Source organism: Mus musculus, chromosome 16 (genome assembly GCF_000001635.26).
Source record: "Mus musculus strain C57BL/6J chromosome 16, GRCm38.p6 C57BL/6J".
Taxonomy (NCBI): Eukaryota; Metazoa; Chordata; class Mammalia; order Rodentia; family Muridae; genus Mus; species Mus musculus.
The window spans coordinates 16,958,511-16,983,381 of NC_000082.6; the positions used below are offsets into that span (position 1 = coordinate 16,958,511).

Genomic DNA, 24,871 nt, shown 5'->3' on the forward strand with positions numbered 1-24,871 from the left:
CTCTCTAGCTCAAGCCTTAAACTTGCAAAAATCCTCCTGCTTCTCCCTCCTCTTCTCCTTTCTCCTCTCCCTCCCTCCCTCCCTCATCTGTCAGCAAGGAGAGAGCTAATGCCGGGGAGGTGGTGCAAGACTTTAATCCCAGCACTCAGGAGCCAGAGGCAGGAGGAGCTCTCTCTGTTGGGGATTGGTTCTAATGCTTTGTCTAATTTGGCTCCCAAAAGCCAGGCTTCCAGACACTGAGGGTCCCTGCCCCCAGCTGGCTTTGATTGGTAATAAGGAATTGCCACATAGCCAATGACTGGGCAGGGAGACAGAGGCGGGACTTGCTTGAGCTTGAGACAGAGGGGGAAAAAGACCAGGTGTCACCGTGATGGCAGGCGGGGGGGGGGGGGGGGGGGGGGGTGTGGAGGGGGGGGCGGAATAGATGAGACTTAAGGTCCTGCAGATATGTAAGAATTAGGGTAAGTGGCCACAGGGGCCACTTCCCGATTGGGTCTGGGAAATAGAGATGAAATATAGATTTGAAAAGGTTTAACTCAGGAATGCCAGAGGGGAATGTGTGCTAGCTGCAGGGAGGTTCAGGAAGTGTCCAGTTATTGAGCTAATAAGGCATATTAAAAATATTGTGTGTGTGTGGGGGGGGTGTATCTGTGTGTGTCTTTCATTCGTGAATCCTGAGAGCTCTGTGGGAGCTCAATGTAGATTACCAATTCACTGCTACAATTCCCTTCTATCTGGTTTACAGGAGTTCCAAGAAATCCAGAACTACATGAGATCCTGTGTCCAAAATAAGGGGTGGTGTGGGGAGCTCAGAGGTTAAGAATACTGCCTGCTGTTCCAGAGGACTCTTGTTTCTTTCTTTACTTTTTAAAATTGGATATTTTACTTGTTTGCATTTCAAATGTTATCCCCTTTCCAGGTTTCCCCTCTGCAAATCCCCTAACCCATCCCCCAACCCTTACCCTGCTTCTATGAGGGCGCTCCCCCACCCACCCACCCACTCCCACCTCACTACCCTAGCATTCCTCTACACTGGGGCATCAAGCTTTCATAGGACCAAGGGCCTCCCTCCCATTGATGCCACATAAGGCCCCTTCAGCTCCTTCAGTCCTTCCCCTAACTCCTCCATTGAGGACCCAGTGCTCAGTCCAATGGTTGCCTGTGAGGACCTGGTGGGTGGCCCCATCCCTCAAGCAGGGGGCCATGCCTAACCTCTGGACAGGTTCTCCCTCCCCTTTGTGGAGTATTTCAGCTAATGTCATCCCCATGGAGTCCTGGGAGGAGGCCCTTGTTTTCCTGGCATCTGGGACTTTCTGGTTGCTACCCCCAGTTCCCCATCCCCCATTGCTACACACCTCTGTTCAATTTCCTGACCCTCTGTACAACTCCACCAGCACCTGATTCTGCCCTTTGTTTTCCCCTCCCCCTCTTCTCTTCCTCCCAAGTCCCTCCCACCCAGAGGACTCTGTTTCAATTCCCAGCGCCCACGTGGCAGCTCACAACTGTCTGTAACTCCAGCTCTAGGGGATCTGACGCCCTCACATAGATAAGAAATATGCCAGAGAAATTGGTGTCAGCGCATATTCCACCCACACATACACATTTTTATACCCTGTTCCTGCCAGTCAATGCAGCTGTAAGAGCGGGCCAGATCTTCGGCATCCAGCTGTAGACATTAGACATCTTAGACAAAGCTACTGAATCTTAAATGTCACTGTAACTGAACACAGTGAGTTTGCATCCTTGAAAGTACAAAACCAAGATACAGAAGAGAAAGATGAACCCCTGCAGCAGGCCAGGAGAGCCCAGGAGTCCACTTCAAATCCATGCTCTTTCAGAATAAATAAAGCAGAAGGGGTTTGTTCATTCCTAAGCATGATCAGTTAAGGAGTATATTCTTAGTCATACTCAGTTTAAGGTCATAATTTAAAATAAAAGCTAGTTGACACACTTGGGGACATTCTTAGCTCACATATGTAAAAGAGGAAAGTGATGGGCAGAAACCATTCTACACATGCTTATTTGCACCATGAAAATTTAGCTGAAAATAGGGCCATAAAAATAGTTCAGTGGGGAAAAGTTCTTACCACCAAACTTGACAACCCGGGCTTCAATCCTGGAAGAAGAGAACCAACCCCCACAAGTTCTCCATGACCTCACACATGTCACAGCACACACTTATTCACAAGCACACAAATAAATGCTTTTTTTAAAAAACTATTTAAAAAAATATTTCCTTGAAAATAAAGAAAAATCCTATTTGAAGACACATTGGCATGAGCTCCCCACCCCCAAGGGACCAACTTACTTAGCTTCTAACATCCCAGAGATATCTCACTCCACAACCTTCTCTCTGCCTGAAGGGTCTCAGGCAGGCAGCTGGCAGGGTCCTGTTGAGTCTTGAAGGAAGTGCTGGGGTGTCACAGCTGGAGAATCCTTTACAAGAAGAAGGCTGAGAACCATGAATCCCAATGAGAAGGGTGAGGCACTGAAGAGAGATGGCAGCCCCTGCTACTGTAAAAGGAAGCACAGATGCTCTGTGTCTCTGCACCACATGGGCAGGTCAAAAGGACCCTGTTTAGCAGGGATCTTGGATATCACAAAGGGAGGGGGGTCAGGAAGAGATGGTGGACCCTGACAAGTGACCACTCTTTAGAACTGTGGTTCTCAACCCTGTTGGTCACAACCCATTTGGGACTCAAATGACCCTTTCACTGGGGTCGCCTAAGACCATTCAGCATATCAGATATTTACATTACAACTCATAACAGTCGTAAAATTACAGTTATGGAGTACCAATGAAAATAACCTTATGGTTGGGGGTTACCACAACATGAGGGACTGTATTAAAGGGTCACATTAGGAAGGTTGAGAACCACTGGTCTAGAAGGCCAGGTATGGAGTTTATATTCTAAATGTTTATCCTTCACATGGAGCTGCTGTGTCTTTCTGGTTGAAGAAGTGAACCTCTCCTGATGCTAGAATAGGATCAGTCTTAGGCGAGAGAGCCTGTGGCAATCTAATAAAATACTTCTAGGGTGTTTATATATTGTTTTGTCAAATATGTTAAGGCACATCAAAATATGATGTAAACCATAAATAAAATCAGTATCTTTACGTTTATAATGCACGTAGCCTAAAATATTCCCTAGGACTTAATGTCCCAGAGAACCTGGATTAAACATAAATAAGCTGACCACTGTGAAGGTTCTATGCCCTGGTATAGGAAACTACCAGGGCCAGGAAGCAGGAGTGGGTGGGTTGGTAAACGGGTCAGAGGGGGAAGGATAGGGGACTTCGGGGGGGGGGGGACTAGTAAAGGGGATAACATTTGAAATGTAAATAAAGAAAATATCTAATAAAAATGAAAGAGCTGGGTGGTGGTGGCGCAGGCCTTTAATCCCAGCACTTGGGAGGCAGAGGCAGGCTAATTTCTGAGTTCGAGGCCAGCCTGGTCTACAAAGTGAGTTCCAGGACAGCCAGGGCTATACAGAGAAACCCTGTCTCGAAAAACAAACAAACAAAAATAATAATAATAATGAAAGAAAGAAAGGAAGGAACCAGCTGAAAGACTTCAAGAAAAGAGACAATTACTGTCATATCTTATGCTACAGCAGCATGGAACATGATTTTAAGCTTTTAGTTAAAATGTACATGAACCCACACATTTAGAAGATTAAAGCTATATAAGCAAATAGATCAACTAAGAGAGTAGGGCAGAAAGATTCATTTAATAATTGAGTTTCTTCATTATTTGACTTCTTCCTTTACTATGAGTTCTGGTTCTGGTTCATAGGAGTTGATATGTAGAGGCTTACTTGACTTTTGGTTCTTTTGTTTTGTTTTGTTTTTCGAGACAGGGTTTCTCTGGTAGCCCTGGCTGTCCTGGAACTCACTCTGTAGACCAGGCTGGCCTCAAACTCAGAAATCTGCCTGCCTCTGCCTCCCGAGTGCTGGGACTAAAGGTGTGCGCCACCATGCCCGACCCTTTGACTTTTGGTTCTTGAGTCCTCTTTACTCTTGTATTATTAATCAAAGAAGTCATGCCTTATAATATAAGAAGGATGTGTTTGTAGTTAGAAAAATTAAATAAGGACCTGTCCAAATTATGTTAGGCCAATCCTAAAGGAACTCTGACTTTTCATTTTTTGAGTATTTCTAATCACCTAGTGCATGGGAGACATTAAAGTCTATGTTTATTGTGTTTTATTTGTGTGTTTATTTTGTTTTGGAAATAAGAGTTTTGTGTAGCCCAGGCTAGCCTGAACTTGCTATATAGCTGATGACCTCAAACTTCTGATTCTGTGAGCTGGAATTACAGGCATGCATACTTATGCCCCAATTTAAGTGCGATTAGAGACTGAATTTAGGCCTTTGTACATGCTAAGCAAGCGCCCTACCATTGAGCTACAATCCCAAGCCCAGGTGATTCCATTTTATTTCCAACTTAGCTTTGGCATCAGTTTTGTACCTTAGAGCTAGTTTTTCCTGGAAAGACATTTTAATCAGCCATCTGAGCTCATGTTCCATTTTGGAGCATCCACTATGCAGTCAGAACAACAGTTCCAAATTTTAACCAACTGTCATAAGCTTAACAAACACAGCTTAGCAAAGGTAATCCTTTTTTTTTTTTTTTTAAGATTTATTTTTAAGAGCCATGGTGACACACACCTTTAATTCTAGCACTAGGAAGGTAGGGACAGGCAGATCTCTGTGAGTTCAAGGTCAGTCTGGTCTACAGAGTGAGTTCCAGGACAGCCAGGGCTACACAGAGAAACATGTGGTATGGTCCCCATAGATTCGTGTGTTTAAATGCTTGGCCATAGGGAGTGATGCTATTAGGAGACAACGCCTTATTGGAAAAGGTATGGCCTTGTTAAAGGAAACAGATACAGCTTCAGATCAATATATAGAACTCTCAGCTCCTCCCGCACCGCGCAGGTCTGCCTGCACAGTGCCATACTTCCCACAATGATGATAATGTACTGAACCTATGAAACTGTAAGCCAGTCCAAATTAAATGCTAGCTCTTATAAGAGCTGCCTTGGTCATGATGTCTCTTCACGGTAATGGAAACCTAACTAACTAACCTAACGCTAAGACACCTGTCTCCAAAATAAAAAAGATTTATTTTTATTTTTTAAGATTATGTATTTGTTTTATGTATGTGAGTACACTGTAGCTGTACAGAAGGTTGTGAGCCTTCATGTTGTTGTTGGGAATTGGATTTTAGGACCTCTGCTCACTCAGGTCAACTCTGCTCGTTCAGTCCCTGCTCTCTCTGGCCCAAAGATTTATTAATTATTATACATAAGTACACTGTAGCTGTCCTCAGATGCACCAGAAGAGGGCGTCAGATCTCATTACGGGTGGTTGTGAGCCACCATGTGGTTGCTGGGATTTGAACCTAGGACCTTTGGAAGAGCAGTCAGCGTTCTTACCTGCTGAGCCATCTCGCCAGCCCCCAGGTTTATTTTTATCTATGTGTATGTGTGAGTGCAGATGTTTTCGAGGACAGAAAAAGTGTCAGATCCCTAGGAGCTGGAGCTACAGCTAATAGTGAATGGCCTAATATGGCTGCGAGGAAAGAACCTTGGGTCCTCTGCCAGAGCAGCAAGTACTCTAAACCAACGGCCATCTATCCACCCCTAAGGCGGCCTACAAGTAGCCCTTCCAGCTTTCCTTTTTTTTTTTTTGTTTTTTTTTTTTGTTTTTTGAGACAGGGTTTCTCTGTATAGCCCTGGCTGTCCTAGAACTCACTCTGTAGACCAGGCTGGCCTCGAACTCAGAAATCCGCCTGCCTCTGCCTCCCACTGCCTCCCAAGTGCTGGGATTAAAGGCATGTGCCACCACGCCCGGCTCCTTCCAGCTTTCTTGAATGACTGTTTTTTGTTTTTGTTTTGTACTGTATATAACTTCTATCTTATTTCTATCATTTGGGAAATCAGTTACCTTGAAATAAATGCAGGCTCATTGCCATTTTAAGTAGACAAGAAAAACTTAAACTCTGTGATTATTTTCTTTTAGTTACTTGAACCCTTTTGGCAGGTGGATAGTTTGCCTATAATCCATTCCCCCTGAAGCAGGAAACATTATAAACAGGGATTCCATGCTTCCATTTTTTGAGCTGAAATTCTGGAGGTCAGGAAGAGCTTTTGCTAAGACTAATATAATCAGCCCATGTGGACTGTTAATTGTGCAATTGCTCCTGTTTACCAACTAGACATTCTGTCATTCATTAGAGATGAACACCTTTTTAAATCTAAGTTTGTCCAGCCGATGAGTTCTGAGCAGTCCTGGGTTAGAGAGGCAGGTGTGCCACAGGCTATAAAGGCTGTGAGCTTTGAAGTCTGATGGAGCCACCTGAGCTGAGCTGAGCTACTTTTGTCAGTAACCTTTTGTCTTCAGAACCTAGGAGTCTGGTATAGCACCCAGACTGCCAGTAATTCAAATGGGGCACTCAGAAACATCCAGAATTGTCTTAAAACCCATGAATTTACTTCTGAAGTCATTTGCTCTCCTGATACAAGCCTGGTGTCCCCATAAGTTATATTCTCTCTTGAACAGAGTGCAGTCAACACAGAGAATGTGGCTTTGTTACAGAGTAAAGCCCAATTTAATGTTTAGTTTTATCTATGGAAATCCAAGGTTCTTCAGAAGAAGTTTAGATTGTGCTAAAGGGAACCAAATAAGAGTCATTTGGCCTCAACAAGAAAATAAATTTGCTCTACATCCTTCGTTAATGAGAATGGTTTAGACACACCCTCCTCTCTGTCTCTTTGTCTTGTTGCATACACACTAGCTTTACTGATAGGTCCAGGGGCACTCACCCAAAATGGCTTCTTTTGCAGAAGCTGGAGAGGAGTGGAGACTGCTGATAAGACAGCTCATTCCTTTACCTTCCTCTTCATGAATACCTCTGTTGTTGAAATCCTTAAAGGTAATCTCTTCCAAATGAGAATACTTACTCTCTGAATCTACAGTCAGTTTTTGAGTGGTTTATTATTTTTTGGCAAGAGAACAAGGTATCAGGAGCATACTGAGCTATGAAGCCGGTTTTCAGGGCTATCTAGTTACTGATGGCTCTGAACTGCCATGTGGGTGCTGGGAACTGAACCTAGGTCTTCTGCAAGATCAGCAAGTGCTCTTAACCAATGAGCCATCTCTCCAGCCCCTTCTCTATCTTTATTTGCTTACTATCTATCTATCTATCTATCTATCTATCTATCTATCTATCTAAGAACTCCCTCTGTAGATCAGGCCAGCCTCAAACTCACAGAGATCTGTCTGCCCCTGCCAAGCACTGGGATTAAAGGTGTGCACTACCCCCACTTGGACTATATTATTATCTTATTATGATCTATAAGTAATTTTATCTGGACCTGGTAAGAGGGTAGAGTGGATAAAGGGATTGCTGTAAAGGCCTGAGGACCTGAGTTTGATCCCTGGAACCCACATAAAGGTGAAAGGAAAGAACTGACTCTATAAAGTTATCTTATGATTTCCACACATTTAATGTTGCACATAGATGCCCACACACAGGCATTACACAATGATGATGATCATAGCCATTATAGTTATTTTAAAATAATTTTTAATAAATATATTCATATAATTAGAACATTTTATATTTTCCTATTACCTATTGATTCCTTTTCTGTCTTTTTATTTCTTGTGTGTCTGTGTATGGGTATGTAAGTTTATACAACCAGGCATCAATACTGAGTATATTTCTTAATAGCTTGCCACCTTTTTGTTTTATCTTGAGACAGTATCTCTTATATAGCTCCAGCTTGCCTGGAACTTACTATGTAAACCAGGCTGGCCTAGAACTCACAGAGATCTACCTACCTCTGCCTCCCAAGTGCTGGGATTAAAGGTAAGAACCATTATGCCTGCTCCAGCTTAGTTTTGAGATATGATCTTTCACTGAACCAACAGCTCAGCAATCTAGCTAGACTCCCAGGGATCCTCCTGTTCTTATCTTCCTGATGAGACACTGTGGTTATACACACAAGCTGCTCTGCCAGGCACTTTTTTTTGAGAGCTGTGGGTTCCAAGTCAGGTCTTGCTTGTCCAGCAATCACTTCTCCCACTGAGCTTTCTTTTCCCAGCCTCATTTCTTTTCTTCTAGTCTACATTTTCAAACACTAAGGAAATCTCCAAATTAAAACAAAAATAGTTTTCTAGTAAACAACACTAACAGAACATATTACCCATATTAAAGATTTTATTCTATTCTATTATGTGTATGTGCACATGTGAGTGCAAGTGGATCCCATACAAGGGCATCCAATTCCCTGGAGCTAGAGTTACAAGAGATTGTAAGCTGTCTGTTGTCAGTGCTGGACCAACTCAAGTCCTTGACAAGAGCTGTATGTGCTTTTAACCATGAAGCCATTTATCTGGCTTTTACATATGTATTTGAGACAGGATCTTGCTATCTCAGCTTCGACTTAAGCTTATTACCCCCACTTCCCAAGTGCCAGGAATACAGGAGTCAGCATGCATCTGGTTTACACAGTGCTGATTTACCAGTGTTTTTGCGTGCTAGGCAAACACTATTGACAGAGCTCGATACGTCCTAAGTCCCATATTTTGTATTTCCTCATTTTAAAAGTTTGTATATGGAATTACCAAGTTAATTTAAACATTCTGGCAGCCATAATTTGCATTTAAGACCCAAGAATAGTGCCAGGCATAGTGTACGTGTGTTTAATTCCAGTAGTTGGAAAGCAAGAGGCAGACAGATCTCTAAGTTCCAGTCCAGCTTGGTCTACATTATAGCAAGTTTCAGGCCAGCTGAAGGTACACAGAGAGACCCTCTGACGAAAAAAGAAGAGGAGGAGGAGGAAGGTGAAGGGGAGGAGGAAGAAGAAGGAGAAGAGAAAGAGAAGATGTTGTTTTGAATTACCTGCTATATATCTAGTCTATAATAGGTCATACTTGTTGATAGCCTCAAATATATATTATTCCTTTTATAGCATATAAAAACCTTAAGCTAAATACTTTTACTGCTGTTCTGGGATGATGGCTGTGTTGAGCTATTGTAGCCTCAGAACAAGAGTGCTATTGTTGAAGAGAGTAGGAACAAGACCACTGTTACCTCTGAGCAGAAACTCCATGTCATCAAGAATTGACCATAACAGACTAGTTCAATTTGTCTTGGATCACAGAGACATAGCCATAGAGAAACTCATACTTTAATAGCAGACCCATAACATGACCCATGACATTCTACATAGGCAGTCCCAATAAGAAATAACTCACACTATGAAATGTTGGAAGCCGACTCCTAGCAGAAAGTGGCTATCATCTCTGCAGCCATCTCAGGCTATTTACATACAGGTGGTACTTTTCCACCCTGATGAGAGACTTGTTTTCTAGCATGATGTTTTTGCAAGAAGCTCACCACAGCTGAACATGCTCTGATAACATCTTGTTTTTCTCCTATACATTCTGGACTTGTGGTTAAGTGTCTCCAGCTGCACTCCCCAGCGAGTGCATATATACACACAGTTGCCTTTCAATAAATGAGACATGAGATTTGAGACTGTCTTGTCTCCATTCTTCGTGTCTCTTGCTCCTCAGTCTCTACTCTCTTGCCAATTCTGTTGACTGACCCACAGACCGGGTCAGTGAAACTCATCCCTCCTCTTCCTCCTCCTTTCCCTCCTCCTCCTTTCTCTTCCTCCACTTCCCCCTCCTCCTCAACCTCCTCTCCCTCCTCCTCCTCCTTCTTTTGAGACTAGGTCTCATACCGTCCAGACTGGCCTTAATCTCACTCTGTAGCCAAGAATGATCTACCTCTTCTGAGTTCTGGAATTATAGGCATAAACCACCATGACTGGTTTAGGATTGTCTTAGAATAAAATTGCTTATGATTTATTTATTATTGGTTAATGTTTGACTTGCATACCTATTTTATACATCTATATGGTTGGAGTTGTGTAAAAATGTCCTTGATGAAAGTGGGTTATAAGTATAAAAGTTTAAGAAACCTGATCTGAGGCCAGAATTATTCTGATACTAAAGTCGTATTTTAAAAATATCTTGCTTCCTTTCTGATCCGCCATTGTTGGTGGAGCCACTGCCACGATGCAGATTTTTGTGAAGACCCTTATGGGGAAGACCATCACGCTCGAGGTTGAACCCCTGGACACCATAGAAAATGTAAAGGCCAAGATCCAGGATAAGGAAGGACTTCCTCCTGATCAGCAGAGGCTGGTCTTTGCTGGTAAGCAGCTGGAAGATGGCCATACTTTGTCTGACTACAACATTCAAAGGGAGTCCACCCTTCATCTGGTGTTGAGCCTTCTTGGTGGTGCTAAGAAAAGGAAGAAGAAGTCTTACACCACTCCCAAGAAGAGTAAGCATAAGAGGAAGAAGGTTAAGTTGGCTCTGCTGAAAGGTGGATGAAAATGGCCAATCAGTTGACCTCATCCAGAGTGTCCTTCTGATGAGTGTGGTGCTGGAGTTATCATGGGAAGCCACTTTGACAGGCACTGCTGTGGCAAGTGTTGTCTGACTTAACTGCTTCAACAAACCAGAAGGCAAGTAGTTGTGTATGAGTTAATAAAAATAAGGAACTGAAAAAAATCTTTAAAAACAACTATATGTCAATATCCCTTACAAGGGGCTGGGGATATCACTTGGTGGAGTATTTGTTTAGGGTGCACAAAACTCTGCATTCATTCAAAACCCAGGCACTGCTTGTAACCCAGCCACCCCTTGTAATTCCAGCACTGGTAAAACAGAGGCAAGAGCAGTAGTAAAAAGTCATCCTCAGCTATGTATCTAGTTCAAGGTCAGCCTGGGCTACATGAGACTCTGTGTCAAAGAAAAACAAGCCCCACATATATGTATATATTCCTAGCATGAAAATCCTCAACAAAATATTCTAAACTGAATGCTGTTGAGTCTGATATCATGAGCTTAATTTCCAGGTCTCACATGGTTGGAGGAGAAAACTGATGGCTACAAGTTGTTCTCTACCTTCACATGCACACTGTGGTGAATGGGTGCATACACATACACACATGTGCACTCATGCACAGAGAGAGAGAGAGAGAGAGAGAGAGAGAGAAAGGAGGAAAATAGGTACTAATAAATAAATCAATGTGGCTCAATACAAGAAAAATTTATCAATGTAATATATCATACTAGGAGAGAGAAATGAAGAAAACCTCACACAATCATCTCATCTGATGCTAAAAAGGAATTTGATAAAATGCAATACCTTTAATGACTTTCAAAAAGTGCTTTAACATTCCTGGCAGTGGTGGCAAGGTGGAACAAACCTTTAATTCCAGCTCTTGGGAAGCAGAGGTAGAACTGATCTCTGAGTTTGAGGCCAGCCAGGTCTACAGAGCATTCCAGGATAGCCTGGGTATACAGAGAAACCTTGTGAAAATGCTCCCCACCAAAAAAAAAAAAAAGTGATTTAACAAAAGATTACACCTGTGGCTGTAGCTCAGTGGTAGAGTGCTTGCCCAACATCAGTGCAAGACTTTGAGTTTGATCCCCAGCACCATAAGAAAAAAGTGCACAACAAATAATAGAGAAGAATCTTCAGTATACATATAAGTGACCATTGGCTATAGACCTATCTAAATATAAGAGTGGAATGTGGGATGCCAAAGTTCCCCGCTATTCTTGTTTCAAGATGGACCCCAATACTTAGTGCACACATATTTACAACTGTTATTTCTTTTTAAGATTTTATTTAGTGGGTCTGGAGAGGTGGATCAGTAGTGAAAAGCACTGGCTGCTCTTCCAAAGAACCCGAGCTCAGTTCCCAACACCTACGTGTTTCTCATAGCCATCGAGAACTCCAGTCCCAAGAGACATGACGCCTTTTCCTGACCATCCCAGACAATGCATGCACATGATTCAGGGACATTAATGCAGGAAAAAATAACAACAAATAGTTTTAAAGATTTTGTTAGTTTGTGTGTGTACATGTGTCCATATGTATGCATATTTATGTGTTGCATGCATGTCTGTTCATGTTCACGTGCATTTGAGGGTGCATGTCTGTGAGCATGTGTTTGTGTATGTGTATAGATCGGTCTATGTTCATATGTGTGCATATCTGTGTGCATATACAAAAGAAAAAAGTCACCACTGTGTCTTCTTTAGTCACTTTCCCACCATTTTATTTTTTTAGAAGGGGTCTCTCAGTGAACTTGGAGCTTGCTGGTTTGGCTAGACTAGCTGGTCGGCAAGGCCCAGTGATCCTCCTGCTTCTGCCTACCCAACACTAGCATTATAGGAATATGCTGTCATGCATGCTTATTTTTTAAGATGGGGTTTCATATAGCCCAGAATGGCCTTGAACTTGCTGTGTATCCTAGGATGACTGAACTTCTCTTTCTCCTGCCTCTACCTCTGAAGTCCTAGGATTCCAGGTGACCACCACATCTCTTTTTGCTTGTTTGGTTGATTGGTTTGTTGCTGATTGTTTACATGACTCCTAGGAATAGAACTCAGGTCCTCACACTTTCATGACAAGCTCCTAGCCCAACACATTTTTATTATAACAAGCCAAATGGAATTTACTAAGACAACAAAGAGATCTTACTTTTTAATTCACTCTATCAGCTTCTGTTTTATAATAAGAAACTCTAATGTATTTAAAATGCAACAATTAATGGTGAAGGATTAGCCATTGCCTATTGATTTTAGCTGTTTATTTTCTGAGTCTTCACAGTGTCTCTGTCTCTGTCTCTGTCTCTCTCTCTCTCTCTCTCTCCCTCTTCATTCCTCATCTCCTTTTATTCATTCACTCTTGTTTTTCTCCCATTTGTGTGTGTATGGTATGTGTGTGGTGTTTTGCATGTGCGTCCTTGTGTCTGAGTGTGTGCATTTGCCTGGGAAGGCCCATGACTGACAGCAGGAATCATCCTCAATTGCTTTTCCACCTTATTCATTTAGGTAGGGTGTCTCAATCAAACCCAGAGCCCACCAATAGGACCAGTGTTGCTAGCCATCTTGCGCTGGAAGAATCCCTGTCTGCCTTCTGAGACAGGAATTACAGGTGGGCTGCCATGCCCACTAGGCATTTAGTGGATTCTGAGACTATGAACTCCAGTCTTCACATCTGCATAGTAAATGCTTTAACTACAGAGCCATCTCCTTAACAAGCTTGCTTCCATTTTTGAGACATAGTCTTATGACATGGTCCAGGCTAATCTCAAACTCATCAGCCTCCCAAGTACAGAGATTACCAATATGCTCCACCACACTTGGCAATAAGGAGTCATCTGTGAGGCACAAACCAAGCCTTTACTAGACACCAAATCTAGTGGCGATTTCATCTTCAACTCCTCAGCCTTTAAAACTGTAAGAAACAGATTTCTGTTGCTTCTAAGTCCACAGCCTACAATACTTTTATCATAACAAGCCAAATGGAATTTACTAAAACAATAAATAGGAGTTGGGGATTTAACTCAGTAGTAGAGTGTTTGCCTAGCAAGTGCAAGGCCCTGGGTTCGGTCCTCAGCTCTGGAGGGAAAAAAAAAAAACTAAGACAATGAATAGATCTAATATTTAATTCATTCTAGCAACCTCTGCTTCATAATAAGAGAGTTTAATGTACTTAAAGGAAAGCAATTAAGAGTGAAGGACTTAATTTTGCCTATTGACTTTAGATGTTTATCTTCTGTGTATCTTTGATGCTATCTGTCCTTGAGTTCCTCTGTCATATCGCTTAAGCTTATTCTATGTATAGTGTATGATTTTATCCCTTTTTATTTTCCTTTCCATATATTTTTAGTGATAACATTGGGTATTGTGATTAACACACCAATCAAATATCCATCCATTTCTGAGACTGGTCTGGAACTTCCTGGGTTGCCAACATTGAGCCTGCTCCTGTCTCCATTCCCAAGAGAGACTGCTTACAAATCTCCACACATTACTCTCAAAGAGGGGAGTATTTTCAACATCAGTTATGGAGAAATTTAACCTCTGTAGATAAATAATAATAAAGAACCTCAATTAAAAATTCACAGTTTTAGCCAGGCATATGGCACACATCTTTAATCCCAAGCACTCAGTAATCAGAGGCAGGCAGATTCCTGAGTTCAAGGCCAGCATAATCTACAAAGTGAGTTCCAGGACAGCCAGTACTACACAGAGAAACCTTATCATGAAAAACCACACACACACACACACACACACACACACACACACACACACACACACACGGCTGGAGAGATGGCTCAGTGGTTAAGAGCACCGGCTGCTCTTCCGAAGGTCCTGAGTGGCTGCTCTTCCGAAGGTCCTGAGTTCAAATCCCAACAACCACATGGTGGCTCACAACCATCCATAATGAGATCTGACGCCCTCTTCTGGTGCATCTGAAGACAGCTACAAATGTACTTAGATATAATAATAATAATAAATAATAATAATAAAAAGAAAGACAAACCACGCACACACACACAAATCACAGTTTTAAAAACTTATTTCAGGCTAGAGAGATGGCTCAGTAGTTAAGAGCACTGACTGCTCTTCCAGAGGTTCTGAGTTCAAATCCCAGCAAGATGGCTTACAACCATCTGTAATGGGATATGATGCCCTCTTCTGGTGTGTCTGAAAAAAAGCCAGAAAAACAGTATACTCACATACTTAAAATTATAAATAAATCTTTAAAAAATATTTCAAAATGGATCAAAAATTTAATCCAAAATGCTAAGCTATAGACTTTTATATAAATTCATTCAAAATGTCACTATTAGAATGAAAAAATAAAAATATGCAAGTCATGTGCTGGCCAGGATTTGAAAGAACTGGAATTCTCACATATCACTGATATTGATATAAAATCATTCTGGAAAACATTTGCCATATCACCCTGCAATTCCACTCCTGTGTGCTGGTTTGGAGAAATGAACACTCATCTTCACCTGCAAAAAAAAATACATGTATATATTTAAGGAGAACTTCTATTGATCATCACCCAAAACCAAAAGAAAAGAGTCTGCTGGTCAGTTGCATGATAGATGATGCAGTAGGAGAAAAGACTACTCTGCAGGATTAAAAATAAACTATTGATACAAGAACTAAGATGAAGCCCCAAAGCAATGCTCTGAATGAAGTAGCCCTGCATGCGGGGAAAGAATACATGCTATATGCTATGAACTGAGTGTTAGTATTCCCCCAGAATTAATACTCAAAGCCTGAACCTACAAGATGGTATTTGGAAATGTGACATTGGGAGTATGCCTTGATGAATGGGATAAGAACCCCTCTACAAGAACCATGGCCAGAGAGCCCAGCTGAGCTGAGGGATACCACACATCAGCTCAATCACTAACTCACCCCGCTGAGCCAAAAAGACCCACCCAAAGAACTAATTCCACATGCAGATGCCCCCGGGCAAAAACACAAACCACGAGGCAGGGTGTCTCTTCCCAAAATTACCAGTCCCATCAAAAGTTTTCTCAATGAGGAACTTAAATAAAATCCTGGACAAAGATTTTTAAACCATGATTATAGGTATGTTCAAAGATTTCAAAAAGGATACAAACTTCTTAATGGACTCAAAGATGACTGAACAATCTCCTAAATGAGTTCCAGGAGAACACACACAGCTGAGGAACTGGAAGGACAGTCCAGCAGTTAAGTACTTACTGTGCTTACAGAGGACAGGTTATGTGCTCAGCATCCACATGGAGCTCACAACAATCTGTACCTCCAGTTTCAGGGGATCTGATGTCCTCTTCTAACCCCCAAGGACACCAGGCATTAACGTGATGCACAGACATACCTGCAGGAAAAACACATCAACACAGAAAAAAAAAAAAAACTCTTTAAGAAAGAATTAATGACAACTAAGGCAAGTCCATCAAGGCTACTAGAAGGAATATGGCAGACTGAAGAGGAGAATAAAAAACACATCCAAGAGGATACAGAAAAAATAAATGGCATTAGGATAGTTACTGTGTAAAAGAGGAATTAGGAAACATGAAACATTACAAAATCACAGGAATTAAATCACATTTTCAATAATAACTCTAAATATTAATAATTTCAATTCCTCAATCAAAACTACTGGGTGGTGGGTCATGTGTAATGGCTCTTTGATCTTTCTTGAATACCAGGTGGAGTTTATATGAGTTGTAGGTTAATAATACTTTAAAGTATATTAGTTCAAGAGGGTATTAAAGGTCTTAGCTCATCCAAGCATGGCAAACATGTTGACAGGTTTTAGCATTTACCCTTTTTCCTGTAGAGACAATTTTAATTCAGCAACATAACTATCTGGCAGGGTATCACATCCAAAGACCTTCTAGGTTGATATGATCATGAGTCAGAGATCAGATATGCCCAACTCATACAATAACAGCACAAAAGAGGCTACTTTAGAGGAGAGAGAGAGAGAATGTGGTGTGTGTGTGTGTGTGTGTGTGTGTGTGTGTGTGTGTGTGTGTGGTGTGTCTGTGTGTCTCTGTGTGGTCTGTGTATAGACGTTTTACAGAGACAGATTGCAGGGAGAACAAGTTAGACACAGGTGAAGACAACAAGCCAGAGAATGATAAAGGAGCCAGAAGATTAGAACATATTGCCAAATTTAGTATGAGACCAAGCAGAGCAATTCAGGCAGAAGCCAAGAGAAGCCAGTCAGCTTGGAAGATTAGATTGTATAGAGACTAGAAGCTTTCAGGCCTCAGTCTAGCAATTGTGATAACAGAGAAGGAAATGCTCTGGGCTCAGCCGAAGCTGTGTATTTGCACAGCTTGGGTATGGCTCTCATCTTATACCATCATCTAAGAAAATAAAAGTGACCTTTACATCTCCCTTGTTAAAAACCATTAAGTTACATCCCTAAAGGTACTTATTTGGCCACTGCCTCCTGAAGCTGACCACCAAAGTTCAGCTGTCAAAGCATTGACATCTATCAATCAAAAGCCCCTTTGGTTCACCTAATTAATATGCCCAATTAAAATTAAACACCTTAACCTAGCGCAGGGTTTCCCCTTTCCCTTTGTAAGCTCCCATTTGCCTATGCGTCTGTCTCCTCTCTACCCAGAGGCAGTTATTTGTCCCTTGGGGTTAATATCCCTTCCCCTTTTCCTCCTTGTCCTGTTGTTGTCTCTTACTCTACCCTTTGTTCCTCTGGAGCAAATACTCTTTTGTAATGAGAACTTGGTTAGTGTGTCCTAGGCTATCTTTCATTCCATTTATAACAAAAATGACATGGACTGATGGCTTAAATTATGACTTTGTAACACAGTTTTAGAATTCCACAGTGTAATGGTTATCCAAAGAAAATGGAGTACTACCGGGAAAAGGAGACAGCTGTGCTAGGCAGGCCAGTATGACAGCTAGCCATTGTTTCCTAACATTTTTTAATTGATCAAATTTGAATTTGAATGGATAAAATTTAAGCTTAATTGCTAGAGCTTAAAGTAGTATAATGATAAATATGTTAATAAAATACTAGTTAGGAATACAGACATGCTAATTGCTAATTGGGGAGGGATGGCCTTTTAGGCGTTCCTGCTGGCTGTTGTGTGTGGAGGAATGCTTTGGTGGATGGCAGGTATGCGAAGGTGGCACAGGGCTGATAAACGAGCCTTAGTGCAGGCTATGGCAGCCTTGGAAGCAGGAACATCCCCCCAATGTTGGCTCAACATGCTGGATCAGTAATCAATGACGGGTAAGATCCTCATGTGCGCATACCAACCCAAGACAGGATGGCAAAAGTGAGTTCGTCACTCCCATGACGGGTAAGGATGTGGCACAGTGGGGGCAACCTAAGACAGATGCTGATCCCAGAGCTACTAATAAAACAAAAAGGGGGAGATTCAGGAAGCAGGTGCGGCCGCATGGGCCAAGATGGCGCCCTGGCCCATTGCCAGGCCCCATGAACCCCACATGTTTACTGCCTTGCCCGAACATGCACAGTGAAACTGCATGCATAAGCTGCCTGCCAAGTTAGACTATTCCTCGTGATCCAGATCTGTCAGCCTATCTGTGACCGACCTGAGCTCGTGCTTGGAGCGTGTGTGATTCTGATTGGATGAGGTGGTGTGGAGCAAGATGAAGTCAGCTGCTGCTACTATGTGAGTATAGCCCTTGCCCTAAGTAGAAGTTGTAAGTAAAGCTGCAAGTAAAGAAGAAGCTGCTGCATGAACCTGACTTGGTGTCCATGTCCTTCTTGTCTCTGTGGGTCAGAGACTGTGGCACTAATCTTGTACTGGGGACATCAGATAAGAGCAAATAGAAAACAGACAAATAGCCGGGCATGGTTGCACACACCTTTAATCCCAGCACTCGGGAGGCAGGCGCAGGCGGATTTCTGAGTTCGAGGCCAGCCTGGTCTACAAAGTGAGTTCCAGGACAGCCAGGGCTACACAGAGGAGAAGGAGGGGGAGCAGGGGAGCAGCAGCCACCCCAGCTTCTCAGGGCTTTGGCATTTTTATACCTTCTCAAGAGTACCCAGAATCACACCCCTACCAGAGCATGAGACAAATCATAGTTAGAGGCTATGGACAATCTAAAGCAGCCCATATCCCACATCTAGGATTAAAACAAAAACATATTCACATAACATAACTGTTTTTTTTTTAAGAAACCAAAATTCTCACTACAACATACTAACCCATTAAATCCTCAAAAAATATTTAGAAATTTAAGATCTGTTTCCACTATGCTCCTTTCTGGAGCATAGAAAATTTGCTCAGAGTTACAAGTCTGGTTTTAGTTTGTTTGTTTGTTTGTTTGTTTGTTTGTTTAATTTTAAGTTTTATTCTATGTATATAGGTGTTTTGCCCAGACATTTCACATATGTGTAGTTCCAACAGAGACCAGAAGAGGATGATAGATCCTGTTGTGAGCTATCATGTGGGTGCTGAGTACTGAACCTGGGTCTTTTGAAGAGCATCACGTACTCTTAACCACTGAGCCCCTGACTGAAGTGTTTTGTGAGTCAGTGTTCACACTTAGCTATTATTGCTCCTTCAGAGCTTTTAAATCATTTATGTGGTATATCATACCTTATTAATCTGTTTCAGCGCCATAGTATGTGCCTGGCTCCTTGCTATATTGATATGAGTTCAAAGGTCCAGCCAAAACTCCTGATTATCTGGGAAGTGTGGAAGGATCATAAGGCACAGGGTTCAATCCCCAGGAGCAAAAAGAAAAAGGGAAGTTGGAAGTCAGGGGATGAATAGGACCAAATCTCTTATAGACTGATCAATCCCAGGAGCAGGAGAAACAACTGTTGGAAGAAGTCAGACAGTGTGTAGACTCAGTGAGATGAGTCAACGGGCTTTCACCAACCCGGTGGCTACACAAAATCTTTGCTCCTCAAACTTTACAAGTATACTAATAACCTGGAGGTCTTGTTCAAAGGCAGATCTGGATTTAGGAGGTTAGAGATGGGGCCTGAGATGCTACATTTCCAACACCCTCAGAAATGCTGCTGCTGCTGCTGCTAAGTCTGGAGACCACATTTTTGAGTAACAAAAATATATTAAAGAAATATTAGGCCTGGGGAGAGGGCTCAGTCAGTAAAGTGCTTGCTACAAAAGCAGGACAATCTGAGTTCAGATCCCCAGCATCCTCAGAAAAGCCTGGCCCAGCAGTGTGCATGTGTGCCTCCCCCATGCCCCACCCACCGTGTTGGGCAGATCCTGGGCCAGACAGATCCTGGAAGTTCAAAGGCTAGCCCGCTTAGCAGAAATGGGAAGTTTCAGTGGGCAATGCTGTTTCCAAAACTAAAGCAGAGAGCGAAAGTGGAAAACACCTGAGGTTAACCTCTGGCCTCCACATGTACAGACACAGATAAGTGTGTTTATACACACACACATGCACATACATTCATACACCTCAAACATGTAAAGGAACCAAAAGAAACCTTGAATAATTCATATACATTAAACTTTGTGGGAATTTGTGACTGAATAGGTGGTGGTACTTACATTCAGAAGTGAAGTAAATTATATAGTGAATAAACCTTCCACCACAAAGCAACACCTAGCTTAAAAGGTACTATGGTAGCCACATTTCCACTTTGTACCTATGTGACAGTAACACTATCCACTAGATACAAGATGAGGAACAGGTTTGGGTGGAGTAGATAGTAATAAGATAACATTTATTGGGTACATAATATACTCTGCACTGGGCTCTTTGTGTGTTATTTTATTTACTCTGTAGGACATATTTATGAGGTGGGTATTATCGCAACCCTTCATAAGTCTGAGGAAATTGAAACAAAGGTCTTCTCAATTAGCTGCTGGTAGTTTGGATATATATATATATATATATATATACACATATACATATATATTTAATGTAAATTTGGGAGATCACATAGCAGTGCTCGGTGTACTGTAGATATGCTGACCTGGGACTCAAGAAGAGTTATTCTTGGGCCAGTGAGATGCCTCAGAAGATAAAGGTGCTTGCCACAAAACCAGATGATCTGAGTGTGGTTACCAGAGCTCACACGGTAGAAGACACATAATTCATCACTGACTTCCACAGCTGTGCTGTTTCAGCATGCCCTGCCCTCCACCTCCACCACCCCACCATGCAGTAAAGAAACAAGCACAAAAACAAAAAGTTGTTCAAAGCCAGGCATGGTTGCACATGCATCTTTAATCCCAGCACTCAGGAGGCAGAAGCAGGCAGAGCCCTGAGGCCAGTCTACAGAGTGAGTTCCAGAGACGCCCTGCCTGGGGGGATGTGGGAGGTGGGGCACCAAAGGGAGGGAGGGAGAGAGAGAGAGAGAGAGAGAGAGAGAGAGAGAGAGAGAGAGAGAGTTAGTTATTCAGAGCAACAGAGATCTAGGAGGAATTAAGACATTAGGGTGAATGAAATGATACCAAGAGTCACAATCAGACCTTCCAACAGCTGCCAGGCGTGTTTTATTTTCCTTTAGCATTTAATTACTACACAAATTATTATCATGAAATCTGAGGGTCAATATTTAGGTTTTTTCTCTTTCTCTCTCTCTTTCTTTTTCTTTTCTTCTCTTCTTTGTTTCTTTCTTTCTCTTTTTCTTTTCTGAAACAGGGGCCAGTCTCCTGTACTCCTGTAGCTCAGGCTGGCCTCAAATTGTTTTGTAGCCAAGAATGACCTCGAACTTCTGACCCATCACCTCTACCTTCTGAGTGTCCCCTCTGACTACTGATGTCTCTCTCTGGTGCTAGTTTTTAGCTTTTTAAATAAGTAACTTTATCTTCTGCTAAAATATCATTAGCTTGGTTTTTTGGGGTTTTTTTTTGTTTGTTTGTTTGATTTTTGCTTTTTGTGAGACAGTGTTTCTCTGTATAGCCCTGGCTGTTCTGGAACTCACTCTGTAGACCAGGCTGGCCTCGAACTCAGAAATCTGCCTACCTCTGCTTCCCAAGTGCTGGGATTAAAGGCATGTGCCACCACTGCCCAGCTCATTAGTTTGTTCTTTATCTCTAAAATGTAGCAACTTTTGGCAGCTGAAGAGATGGCTCAGCAGGTAAGAGCCCTTGCTGTTCTTGCAATGAACCCAGGTTCAGTTCTCAGCGCCCAGCAGCAGCTTGCAACAGTCTCTAACTCCAGTTCCAACACCCTCTTCTGGCCTCTACCATCAGCAGGCAAAACATTTATACACATAGATAAAGATAAGTAAATCTACGTTAAAAATGTGTCCACCCACCCAGATTCTGTCTTAAAGTTGTGTGATGGTTAATACTGTCAATCTGACAGAATCTAGAATCTCCTAGGAGACAGACTTTGGGCGTGCTGGTGAGAAATTATTCAGATTATGTTAATGGAAGTTGGAAGACTCACCTTAACTATGGAGAGCACTGATCTGGGCTGAAGTACTAGGCTATATTAAACAGGGGGTTATTAAAAGCTGAGTATTAGCATATACCACTCTCTGATTCCTGCTTATGTAAGCAGCCACCTCAAGTCCTGAGCCAGGCTTTCTAACCGGGATGGACCGTATTCTCAAACTGGGATTCAAAATAAACCCTTTCTCCTTTAAATTGCTTTTGTCAGGGCATTTAAACACTGAAACAGGATAAGTAACTAACACAAGTTGACCTCTGCTTATTAATTTTCTGGAACCCCGAGAACCCATTGAATTTTCTACTTGTATGTCTGAGGAAAGTTTTCTTCCATTTTGATTATTGTTTCTAATTGATTGCCTCAGTTTTTTTTTTTAAAGATTTATTTATTATTATATCTAAGTACACTGTAGCTGTCTTCAGATGCATCAGAAGAGGGCGTCAGATCTCATTATGGATGGTTGTGGGCCACCATGTGGTTGCTGGGACTTGAACTCAGGACCATCAGAAGAGCAGTCAGTGCTCTTAACCGCTGAGCCATCTCTCCAGCCCAATTGCCTCAGTTTTATTTTTGGATATATATAGTTTGAATTCCTACAATTATCTCAATTATTTTCTTTCTTGCTTTTAAAGACAGGTCTTAGTATGGAGCCCTGTCTGAGCAAATGCTGTGATTAAAAGCATGCAATACTATCCTAGATTGTTTTCTTTTTTAGCGGTTTTAATGATTTTGCAAACTTTCCTAATATCTACCTTTTATACTGCTGACTTGTTCTTCTGTGTCATCAGATGTTTACTGTTTCAGCTGCTAATTTTATGTTAATTCGTGGGGTTTTTATTTCATGATACTATCCATCTATCCTGGTCTTTAAAAAATACATTTTAATAGAGCCATGGTATTAGGTTTCTTCTGAAATAGATTCTGCTGAATGGACTAAAACATTTTGAAGGATTAAAGAATCAAAAACTTGCCATATGCTTAGTATGCATTCCTCCACTGAGGAACACCCCAGTTCTTCCCTTTATTATTAAAGATTTACTTTTTTATCTTTGAGATTGCCTAGTTAATCTTTATTGATGTCTAGAAGGCCAGACTTGATGTCTCTAAGTTAGATCTCCATGTTGGCCACACAGGAGTCTGCTTCCAGGGATGGCTCAGGAGACAGTGGTAGTCACTTATAATCTCATTAGCTCTGCTTTGTCTGGGCATCCACCAACTTTAAGATTCCAATTTCATCCTTCAGTTTAGTGGTGTTTGTGACTGGTTCGGACCCATGACATCAAGTTTTTTTGTTTGGTTGGTTGGTTTTTTTTTTCTAAATCTTGTTCAGATGTTTTAGCCATTCTAACTATGCTGTGTTTCAGTATACCCATCTGTGACAAAACTTTTCCTGGGGAGACACAACACAGGTTTCCTCACTACAAACAGGAGCTCACAACAGACCAAAGTGTGGATGCTGCTGAAGTTGAAGAGTGTCCTTCCGAGTGCATAAGTTTGTCTAAACCATTACCAGGCAGCAGGCAGGGTTTTGCCTCTTCCAGGTAGCTGGTCTCAAGAGTCTTTGCAGCTCACCTGAGCTCCATCTCAGAGGGACTCTCAGCTTTTATTGCTTACTCTGGTGGGAGGGGCCTAGTGAATCTGGTCAGTTTTAAGGACTTCCTGAAACTCCTTTGAGTTTTTTGATTGGTTTTGTTTTTTTGAGACAGGGTTTCTCTGCATATTCTTGGCTATCCTGGAACTCACTCTGTAGACCAGGCTGGCTTCCAATTCATAAGCGATCTGCCTGCCACTGCCTCACAAGTGGTGGGAATCAAGGTGTGAGGCACCATGCCGCCTTGCTGCTTTTAGTTTTTAGTTTACTATTTCAGAAGCTTCCCCTCAAGTTAGAATGTTTCAAGTTCATAGAATGTTTCAGTCCTTCAGGAAACTGTTGCACAACACCTGGACCCGAGTCCCCAAATTTCTATGTCTTTTTCCAGTGTCCCTACCCACAGCTCTCTATACTTTCCCTTGGCTTTTTATTTCTTCACAACACTTAAGTGCAAATATTGTATTTTGTCTGTCTTTTCACTCTGGAAGCATGGCTGGCTCCAGTGCCGTAGATATTCAGCAAATCTTCTTGAACAAACCTCTAATTAGGGGATTCAATGTCTTGTGTTTTGGTTTCTGCTTACTTATGTCTCACACTGTTAGGTGTGTGTCACGGGCAAGAAGGTAGATATATGTAGTTAGTATAACAAAAGTTATATTTTATTATGCTGAAGGTCATCATGCAAGGTTTACAGTCTAAATTTCTTACAGTCCTAAGCCTGTCTCCCCAAGGTCACCTGTGTCACCTATCTTAGCTTCAGATCAGGTTTCTGATTTGAGGATCAGGACCCTGGCGGGGGGGGGGGGGGGGGGGGGGGAGTGGATTCTCTAGCCACAGAGCAGATCAAGGTGTATCTCTCCAGATGTGTAGAGCAAATCACTGCTTTTGGTCTCTGCTTATATTCTGTCCAGTGGGCATCATGGGGTTCTAGGACTGTATCTGGTTATCTTGCGTGAGTGATGTCACTGAGCTCTGGATCAGGAGCAGCCTTGGATGCTGTGGGATTCCTGCTTAATCTAGTTTTATATGTCTAAAAGGCATTTTTTAAAATTATGCTCATTACAGGGTGAAAGTTTTTTTCTGGGTCTGGGTTATGCTTTTTGGTTTCTGTCCCACTCTGATGGTCTAAGTTCATCAGAGTGCACAATGTGGGCCACGTATTCTTAGAGGTCTGTCTCAGGGGTCCCGTGGTTGGTGTGCAGTGAGTCCTCTGGTCTCAAGCCAAGTCCCTGGTCCCGTGTGAGTTCGTTCTGGACCAGGCACAGCACCAGGACAGTGGGTGGGACTCTGTGGGGTCCTTATGCCTAAATTCCAACCTAGCTCTCTAGAGCTACCCAGCGCTTGGGTCTCCGAGCGCACATGACGTCCCTCCCCCGCAGCCGCAGTGCTCCTGCCTCACCTCGCTGCTTCCGCCGACCCGCGAGACTCCGCCCTCTCTACCAAGAGAAGCCAATCAACACGCACGCCCTTGACTCCGCCCTAGCGCCCTTC

At 42.3% G+C, this 24,871-nt stretch overlaps 1 pseudogene; it reads left to right on the forward strand.

Annotated features, from left to right (window-relative positions):
• Positions 1 to 10,098: 10,098 nt before the first annotated feature.
• On the forward strand, positions 10,099 to 10,561 carry Gm6438 (annotated as a pseudogene).
• Positions 10,562 to 24,871: the final 14,310 nt, after the last annotated feature.